The sequence below is a fragment of the Berghia stephanieae genome, unplaced genomic scaffold (assembly GCF_034508935.2).
Source record: "Berghia stephanieae isolate SIO BIC M18660-M18661 unplaced genomic scaffold, UCSD_Bste_1.3 scaffold1763, whole genome shotgun sequence".
Classification (NCBI taxonomy): Eukaryota; Metazoa; Mollusca; class Gastropoda; order Nudibranchia; family Aeolidiidae; genus Berghia; species Berghia stephanieae.
Genome location: NW_027622805.1, coordinates 1 through 10,192, shown reverse-complemented (window position 1 = coordinate 10,192; position 10,192 = coordinate 1). Strand labels below are relative to the sequence as shown.

Below are 10,192 nucleotides of genomic sequence, written 5' to 3'. Positions count from 1 at the left end.
AGGGGATCCGGCCAGGACCAGGACAAAACCAAGTAATCTCATTCCAAGACAAAGACAGAAAGCATGTTGGAAAACAGATATAAGGGGATAGAAGACACAGTATGAACCCCCCTGCCCACATTGGGAGGTCAGGAACCCCGCCCAGGTGGTAGGGACTGGGTGAGTAATAGCGCTGGTGGTAGGGACTCAGTGAGTAAAAGCGCTGGTAGGAATTCAGTGGTGTCACTGATTTTATGACATTAGAATATAAAGAAATTTACAACTACAATCAGACTAATGATTTTACAAAAGATCCCCACAAAAAACTATATCTTTAAATTATTAAACAAGTCTGTTGATTAAATTAAATTATAATTTTATTTTAAAAGATCAAGAAAATGTCAAAATAAAAATGAAAGTTTTGACAACCAAAATGTACCTATTCCGTAACATATAAAGACACACAAACAAATCTTGTCTTCTTGCTCCTCTGTAATCTTGACACAGCATTGCTCTGATATTTCGTGAAGATGTGTAGCATGAACACTACTTCACTCTATACCGATCACGACCCAACAAGTATTGAGAACAACCATGCTTCTCAAATTTGTTTTACATACAGGACTTTGCACTATCCTTTTGAATCTGGATAGAGACTTGACCGACTCAATTGTTAACGGGCACCTTTTTACTGTCACACTCTTTTATTGGGATGTGATATTACGACTTATAATGTCCCTTTTTATTTCGTCACTGACCGACCACCTTTGAAATTTTGATATTCTACAACACAGTGTTTGGTCTCCTGTGTTATATTTGTTTTATTCTGTACCGACCTGTATAACACAGTTTCTGCCTTCTCTGTGTTATATTTTTATTGGGACATATAGTAACAGATTTGCCTTCTCTGTACTATGAATTGGTCACCCGTTCACGGACTGACACAGTACAGTAGCCTGCACTATGCCTTGCTATCTTCCGGCCCCAAACGTACTTCACACAATCAACCCTGCATTATGTGAAGGATAGCTAGTGACGTTTGGCGACTGAGAGACGTTGTCATCACAAGATAGCATAGCAACAGGTTTGAAAAATACCAACTTGTGGTTGCCTAAAGCTAATATCCCATTGAGACTTAAGCTCGTTCTACAGTAACGTGACAGCCCCCACCCACGTTAAAAATTTACATTTTTGGTGGTTTATTACATGAAAATAAATTTTACAAATGGACAATGAGTAAATGTATTAAGGGAATTCTGTATGAAATTTCCTGTGTAGAGTCACATTTGAAAAATTTCGCAGTCTAACTGTCTCTGTCGTGTCAAGGGCATCTTTATGGTCGCATGTCTCTGTTATCTGGAGTCCCTGTCTGGTCAGTCTGTGTGTCCATAACGTCTTTGGTCTCTCTGTCTGGTCAGTTTGTGTGTCCATAACGTCTGTGGTCTCTGTCTGGTCAGTCGGTGTGTCCATAACTTCTGTGGTCTCTGTCTGGGCAGAGTGTGTATTTATAATGTCTGTGGTCTCTGGTCAGTACGTGCATTTACAATGTCTGGTGTCTCTGAAAAGTCAGAAAGAGGGTTAGAATGGGGATTTGTCTGTATTAAGTCAGTCATGTCAACAATGTCAAAGTCTTTATCTTCAGAGACAAGAGTCAAAAATTGTTCCAACTGGGAGATTCTTTGCAGAAACTGATGTTCTACCATAACTTGAAATAAGCTATTGATCCTGTTTGTCACTGAAGATACAATTCGATACAGTCCTTCCTGTGTATTTGTCACACGTCATACTGGTACAATGTCAGTTTCAGGTTGGTCATGGATTTCCAGTCTTTCGCCCGCCATGACCCTCATCATCTATGCACATAATATTCACAAGTGGATACAAATATCGATTTACTTTGTATGTTGCATCCATAACAAACACATCACAAAAAACACTCAAATCACGCCTCATTCTTCCCGTTATTAAAACAAATACTCAAAACCAACATCCTCATTCACACTGAACTTTGTTACACCTCCTTCCTCCCCTATCTCTCTCAGTAATTCCTGTACCGTCTCACCGTCCGTCCTGTCAATATCAGTCTTGAACAATCTCCGCTGCAAATCTTCGACATCTTTAGGCAATACATTTTATCCTTGGCTTGATTGAATGTATTGCCTAAGTTGGGTTGTGGACACCTTTGTTTTAGCCATAGCCTTCACTGTCTCATACACGAGGGGCAGGCGATTCTCCGGATAAAGTGAGGATGGCTAAATGTAAAAAGAAAAAAGATTAAAAGTACAAAATTGTATGCAATAGCATTCAATTCAGACCTGCCAGCTAACAAAACAATAAAAAGCATTTTATTTTTTATTGACAATTTAAAGACAAAAATCTGCATATAAACCCATAATGCACGAGTTGTGTTTGTCACTCTAAAATACTTGAATGAACTAAAATGCAACAGGCGCTCATCAAATTCAAGGGTTAAATGAATGACTGCAGAATTCCCAACAAACGTCGCTTCATTGTCTTTGTAACATTTTCATGGCATACAAAAACGCAATAGAGTGGTCACCATTTATAATTAGTCCTCAGAAATCAAGCACTTATAACTGCATCGTACTCATAGTCAAAGTCAAATTTTATTTTGAAAAGTCTATGGACAACCATCAAATCTTAAAATTCCTTATCTGGAACAAAAAAAAAAAAAAACAAAGACAAAAAAAAAAAAAAGACCCAAAAAAATACCACCACCTAGATCTGCTTATATTGTCTTACAGGACTTAATAGCGCTTACAACACTATAAAAAGGATGATGATATGGTGACTGATTCAATAAATAGGGAACAGTAGATTTCACGAGCACCTCAAAGATGTACCAATTTTGACATTACCTCAAAGTCTCACCGAGACACAAGCAAAGGATCCTGCTAAAACATTTACATAATGCAATAATATTCAAAACCTATAACAGTACATAACAGAGAGATGATTTACAGTATAAAAAATCATCTCAAGAAGAAAGGTACTGTATTTGACTGTCTGCTTCCCAACTAAAGACCCCCGCAAGGACCAGGAAAAAAATGAGCAATCTTAATCCATAACAAAGACAGGGAGCAACACGGAAAGGGAAAACTAATATAAGGGACAGAAAAATGTGAACTCTCTGCCCAGAACCCTTCCAAGAAATTTTTTTTTTAATAAAAAAAAATACAAATTCTGGAACAGTCAATTTTGTCACAAGCTGGTCATCATCTCTCCATCTCAGTGCGCCACCTTGAATGTATCGTAATAAAATATGAGTTGGAATGGCTGTTGTTCTTTAAACATTTGGTCCTGGTGTCAACAGTGCATTTACCTAACTAATCTATTACTATATATTACACTCAATAGTGGGAGGGGGGAGAGACAATTAAGTACTGAAAATATAAAGTAACAAGAAAAGAAAAAATAATACATATTTATAAAAAAAATTGAGTCTAATTGCGACTAAAATAGAATTTGCAATTAATTGCTGTCAAGTGTAAAATTTTCGGCAGCGAAAAACTGCAGGGACAAAATGTCGATGGAAAATAAGTATAAAATGAATGAGTCTTACCAATTTATCGCATGGGTGATTTTCATGGTTGTGATTAGGCCCTGTAACCCTCAGAAGCCAGTATTAATTTCAGAGTCCTGCATGGTAAGAAAAACTTTTTATTACAAAATAATAAAATTATCCACAACATAGTATGATAAAATATTAATAGCGTTGTCACTTGCATACCTCAATTGTGAAGGATTTCAACATGCAGATTATAGAGCAATTGAAAATAAATCTTAATAAGACATTCAATAATAATACTAATCCAGCGCAATCAGATTTTTTGAACAAATCAAGTCTCTCACTTTTTAAAACTGTTCTGGTAATAGTTGAACTATTGTCTTGCTGCATTACATCGTGCAGCCCGCCCACTGAAGACTGTAAATGAGCTGCAGATAGGCACACATTGCCTCTTCCTCTGGATGTTTTAAAAATTCAGAATCAGTTTGATTGCTTTATTAAAATTGTCTTGGCAATCAAGATAGAAAAGCTGATGGTGATAATTTACTTCCGAGTTATGCTGAAATATTATAACCTTGTGCATATAATATTTTCATTTTTTTTTAAATATGTAAAAGTAAAAAAACACCTCCTGCCCCCGGCCAAAAACAACCTCCTACCTCTGGTTAGGGCGAACTCCTTTGCTTGAAGTCAATTGCTTTTTGCCCTGCTTGCATTCATAGACACAAAAGTCATAAATTAGCCAACTTTCCTCAGGGTGATATGATGGAAGCTGAAAAACACGGAATAATATAAAAGATCATAACATAAACACCTAAATATTAAGTTAAAAATTGCAATATTTTCTCCAACTGAGACAAAGGTGTTACAGTTCAGTACGTTAGAAGAATAAGAAAGTAAGTCGAGAGTTTTCTCGAAGAACTTAAATTTGTGACGTGGTACTCAAATCAGGGACTAGGTCAAAAGCTGAATGGCACAAATGGAAAGCCAAAGGCATGTTGTTTTCAATATTTAAAGTCAATAAAAATTCAAATTCTGTGCATTCTAATATTAGGCAAACAACTACAGACCACACTAAATTGAATTGTATTAAGTAAAAGGATCTTGTCACATTCAATCAAGCTGTCATTTGAGAAAAATTACTTCATTATAAATTGAAGTTCAGATCGCATGTTTGAAGCCGTATTAGGAAAATTCATGTATCTGTGTATAAGCCAAGTTTCATCAAAATCACAGTGGCAACGAATATTTGCCACCAGATACACTCGTAAAATTTGAGTGTAGGCCTATTTAGCAAAATTATATATTAGGAATGGTTTATACTACATCATAAAGTAGCGCATGCCCGTCATCATCCTGCATCTTTTTTATATATATATAAATATTAAAAAAAGAATTGAGCTTTCATAAGCCGCAATATCCACCAAACATGCTCAAAGCACTTTACAAAGGATCCATGACTAGCAGCAACACGTAACAAGTAGAACGTTAGGCGATGTTTTTCTTCTGACAGACAACGCTCTTAGCGGATAGGAAATCATACACATGAGTACAGTGAGAGAATGTGAGTCCTTGATGAGGCTCGACCCCAGGACCTTCCAATCCGGAAGTGAGTGCCACACAGCCGCATATATCTTGGCTGTTCTTGAGAATTTGCCAAACACCTACAAACTAATTAGTAAAAAGAGGGGAGATGGGCAGAAATAGACAGACAGATACACACTCAGAGAGAGAGAGAGAATAATATCAGTTGCCTGTGGTGTCAGTCCGTTTAGGAGTGAGGTGGCGGAAGAAGTAGTCTAGCATTAGTACTTGGGTAGTAGTAGTAAGTAGTAAATAGGGAGGCCTTCTGCACGTTCCTTGAGCTAAGGAAAGTATTCCTTCAACTAACCTTAAAATAAAAAATAAAACATTGTACATTTCCAACACTTGGACCTGCACTATGACCTATAACTAAAACTAACAGACAAAAAAAAAAACCCCGCTAAGACTCCTCTCCAGTACCTTTCAATATTTCAAATTGAATTATAATGGCTGCGGAAAACTAAAACAATGGTCATATAAGGAAATTTACAAATCAATCAAGTTGTTCTACAGGTTTTAAAATGAAAATATGAAGTAACAAGATATCACTCTAATATAGTGACACCTAACTAACACTAGACATCACACCAGCAGCAATGCTGAGCGGAGTAATTTTACTTTTTTCACTAGCAACCAAGTTGCCACATTGGATTTTCTTTCTTTACTTTTTTTTTTAGTGTTCTGCTAATGTGCAATCTACATTTAAAATAAAAAGTGGCATCTTTCATTTCTTCTAATTCTTAACAGACACGATTATGTCCACTTCACATCTCAACAACAGGGACAATTTTTTTCACTTCTTGAGGCAGTTTTTTCTTACTTCTTTTAAATTTCATTTTTTAAAGCTTCTTTATTGATTTGATTATAAGTTCTATTGTTCTTCTTTTATTATAATTTCATTGTCAATATCATTTTCATCCGTCATCAGCATACTTTTACAGTACTTTTACCATGTTATTCTTACGCTCTTACAGTTACAGTACCGCAGAGCGATACCTAACGCAGACCTTTAAAGTGCTACTAAATTTGAAAAAATAAAATAAAACGTTTGACAAAAGATCCACAGTTCAAAAGCTAAAACAATTATAAAGTGAAACTACCTCGAGGCTCGAGGAACATCGGGGTAAGGTCTCCCGCCCATACTGGCACTGGGGGACTGGAAGTCTAGAGAGCTGCGCCGGTGGAACCCGTAATTTAGTTTCTTAAACGGTTCCGATCATTCAGGAGAGGAGTAGTACCTATCTAGTTGTAGTTATTAGTAGAAGAAGAAGAAGAAGAAGAAGAAGGAGCATGTTCAGGTTCAAGTTCAACCCTCTTCTTTAACTTCTTAGTAGGCACTTGCAAGAATTTTTCAAAATAGTGGCTATGGGTATTAATTTAGCGTAGAAAAATAAAGGGGAGTGAAACATTAACTAGAGTGAAAAATTATCGCTCTGTCTCAACTGGTTAAAAAGTTATGACCGTTTATGTGGTGGAAAATCTCTAATTAATAGGAAAAAATGTGACAAAAGCACAGCATCCCAATGGATAATCACGTATAATTCAGAAACAGCTTCAGATACAACTTTCAAATTTTTACATGTGGTAAATCAACATCTCTGTAATACATTGCAAACAGAAAATGAATTATTTTGAGAAAGAAAAGTATAGTTTAGAGCTGAGACAGCTGAAATCAATGAAAAATAGATCACGACATGCAAATGAATGGCCGATTGGAATTTTGGAAAAGTCAATAATAAAATATCTATTCACATGAAGATAGACCAAATACACCACTGAATCGGCGTCATTTAGTTGTTCACTTTGAACTTTTCAAAATGAAAATAGACCTCATGCAAGCAAAGATATGAACTGACAAATGTTTGAGGTGGTGTACTCTTCTTAGTTGATAGAGTTAGAGTGAGAATGACGAGAAATGAGTTGCCACTTAATTAAGGAAAAAAATTGTCGTATCTAGTTTACTTACCTTCTTTGTTGACTTTTTAATAAAAAGTACATTATTCTCATTTTCGAATGTTTTCAAATTGGAGAAAAGATGAGAATGTCTCGTTTACCGAGAGGGCCATTTTTTTTTTTTTGCTTCACACTTCTCAAAGACAGACCGTGAAAAGTGGAGGCTGGGGTCGGCTGCAGGGTTGCCAGATTATTTTTCAACAAAATGCCAGGGGAAGACTCAAAAAATGCCAAAACACTCAAAAAAATGCCAAAGTCTGTTGACTCCCACCCCCACTAAGAAAACTACTCACTTTTGATAGACAATTTACTATCATATCCTGGTGGCTTGCGTGTTTTCTTTTCTTTTTTTTTTTTGAATTATACTGAATTTCCTGTTGGGGTAATGAAATAATTAAGAAAAGGTGTCATTTGAAGTATAATATACAAGAAAAGAAAATGCCAAATGAAAATGCCAAATGCCAAATGATTTTTCTAATGCCAAACGGTTTTCAAAAATGCCAGATTTTTGGAATCTGGCATTTAAAATGCCAAACTGGCAACCCTGCTTGATAGCTCACAAATGCAACTTTAAACGCATAAGAGTGCTGGGAGTAGGTAGCTACAAATAGGTAAAGGAGCGGTGGTTTGCAACTTTAAACACATAAGAGTTCTGGGAGTACAAATAGTGAAAAGCGGTAGTTTTCGCTATTTGTAGTGGTAGTACAAATAACCACTTCGATGAATTAATCAAACAATGTCGGTTTGATAACTTTTTCAAGTGTTTTCGATGCATGAACGACGAGATAAAGAGCATAATTGGATTCAGTAGTCTGATGTCACGCGCCCGGCAACGGCGGCCATCTTGGTTCTAAACAAAGAAAATCATTACTTTTTATTCTTCATGCTGGCTAGAACTTTTCATTCCCTTTTCATATGCCTTCTGATCAGAATGTGTAAAAGTCAAAACATGATCAGATTGATGGGGTTTTTTTTTCTCTGGATACACGTTTAAGCTCGCCGGAGAAATATTTCATACGGCGTCCGCCATTGTTCCGATAGTTTAGAGCCAGTGTTACTAAGTTACTATACGTCATTAGGAAGGAAGTGATGTTACGACTGTTGAAGACTATTGGGTTATCTAACTTGCAAATTCGTGTGGCGTGGACGCTTTGTTTTGCCAACTTGAACTCTAAAGTCCGGCCCTTGACTGAATTGATAATATCAAAACATAAAATATAGATAGTTCGAAGATGACGTCACTCAGGTCTTTGTTATTGTTTTTTGCCATCCGCGTTTATGAGTAATGCTCACTGAACTGTATTAACCCGACTATAAACGTTCATGGATACACACAGTTTTGTGTGTTGCTCCGTTATACTTCCGTATGGCAATGTTATGAGCTTCTTAGCCAAGCGCATACTATCTATAGAACAGTAAAGTTGGTGCAATAAAATAAGTGCCAGAAGACAATAGAGAATAAAAAATTTTTTCGCGGCGGTGGTGGGGTTTGAACCTGCGACCTTATTGGTACGACAACTCCGCCTGGCAGGTGAGAGCGTGGCTCTACCGTGTGAGCTATCCACGAACACAAAAATATTCGTTTCAAACCCAAAGTCATTTCTAGATCCCTCTCTCACCCACTTCTTGAGATCGCCGATTCGTTCACCACCATCGCGAAGTAATTTTGACCAGCAGTTAAGCTTAATAGTATAGCCAATATTCTCATCACAAACATATAACATAGAAACGATTGAGACATTGAGTATGCTCCGGTGTATGGGGTGAATTTTTAATTCAGAAAAGTGAGTGGAGCAGGCACTTATGTTGGTAACAACAAGATATGAAGTGAGTAGAAAAGTGCCAGAAGACAATAGAGAATAAAAAATTTTTTCGCGGCGGTGGTGGGGTTTGAACCTGCGACCTTATTGGTACGACAACTCCGCCTGGCAGGTGAGAGCGTGGCTCTACCGTGTGAGCTATCCACGAACACAAAAATATTCGTTTCAAACCCAAAGTCATTTCTAGATCCCTCTCTCACCCACTTCTTGAGATCGCCGATTCGTTCACCACCATCGCGAAGTAATTTTGACCAGCAGTTAAGCTTAATAGTATAGCCAATATTCTCATCACAAACATATAACATAGAAACGATTGAGACATTGAGTATGCTCCGGTGTATGGGGTGAATTTTTAATTCAGAAAAGTGAGTGGAGCAGGCACTTATGTTGGTAACAACAAGATATGAAGTGAGTAGAAAAGTGCCAGAAGACAATAGAGAATAAAAAATTTTTTCGCGGCGGTGGTGGGGTTTGAACCTGCGACCTTATTGGTACGACAACTCCGCCTGGCAGGTGAGAGCGTGGCTCTACCGTGTGAGCTATCCACGAACACAAAAATATTCGTTTCAAACCCAAAGTCATTTCTAGATCCCTCTCTCACCCACTTCTTGAGATCGCCGATTCGTTCACCACCATCGCGAAGTAATTTTGACCAGCAGTTAAGCTTAATAGCCAATATTCTCATCACAAACATATAACATAGAAACGATTGAGACATTGAGTATGCTCCGGTGTATGGGGTGAATTTTTAATTCAGAAAAGTGAGTGGAGCAGGCACTTATGTTGGTAACAACAAGATATGAAGTGAGTAGAAAAGTGCCAGAAGACAATAGAGAATATTTAGTCAAACAACATGAAAGCAACATTCACGGTAGCGTTAACTACGTCAAAGTCAAAACAATAGTGACATACAACCAGGACATGACAGTAAGTGAGGTGGAAATTCTCAGAATTGAAAGCAGACACTTCAATGTGATATTACTGTCAACAAACCTCCACCAACGCCATTCAAGTGGCCAGTTACATCCACCACTAGTGAGAAACCAATGATTGTGATAGGTGACTTTAACTGCCACAGCGCCAAATGGGAATACAATGAGAACAACAAAGATGGAGATACTGTTGAGGAATGGGCTGACCAATATAATCTGACACTCTTCTATGACGCATGAAGCATCCTTTCCAAGCGCTCGCTGGAGAACAGACCTTGCATTGTTGTCTTCCAGATATGTCAAAAACTGTCGGCAACCCCATACCAAAATCAGTATACAGACCTATCCATCTCTACGAGAACAAACAAATTATATGAACTGTGTTCGTGGACCTG

The 10,192-nt window shown here is 37.4% G+C and overlaps 1 long non-coding RNA gene across 2 annotated transcripts; it reads right to left on the bottom strand.

Annotated features, from left to right (window-relative positions):
- Positions 1-338: 338 nt before the first annotated feature.
- On the bottom strand, positions 339-7,206 carry LOC144961211 (uncharacterized). Of its 2 annotated transcripts, XR_013643090.1 has the most exons (4): positions 7,059-7,206; positions 4,168-4,280; positions 3,563-3,639; positions 339-2,231 (listed from the first exon to the last, which is right to left on the bottom strand). It is a non-coding gene; the product is annotated as an uncharacterized LOC144961211 (long non-coding RNA). The 2 variants fall into 2 exon arrangements; XR_013643089.1 differs by lacking the exon at positions 7,059-7,206 and having other exon boundaries at positions 4,168-5,343.
- Positions 7,207-10,192: the final 2,986 nt, after the last annotated feature.